We start from the raw sequence: 327 nt of genomic DNA, 5'->3' as shown, positions 1-327 counted from the left end.
TAGCTATTATCAAACATTTTATTGGTACTCCAGAAAATTATATTCAATTCCAAAATGATATTCTTATGAATTTAAGATGTCCAAAACTTCAAGATTTTAGATGGTATAAAGATATATTTTTAACACGTATCATGCAAAGAGAAGATTGTCAACAATCTTTTTGGAAAGAAAAATTCATTTCAGGACTTCCAAAGCTTTTCGCTGAGAAAGTGAAAAACTCAATTTTAGAAGAAAACAATGATCTTATTCATCTTACTTATGGTGAAATTATCAATTTCATTAATAAGGAAGCTCTCAATTTATGTAATGATTTAAAACTTAAATCTA

This window comes from Olea europaea, chromosome 6, assembly GCF_002742605.1.
Source record: "Olea europaea var. sylvestris chromosome 6, O_europaea_v1, whole genome shotgun sequence".
Classification (NCBI taxonomy): domain Eukaryota; kingdom Viridiplantae; phylum Streptophyta; class Magnoliopsida; order Lamiales; family Oleaceae; genus Olea; species Olea europaea.
The sequence above is the reverse complement of the archived record's forward strand: the minus strand, read 5'-3'. Positions refer to the sequence as shown.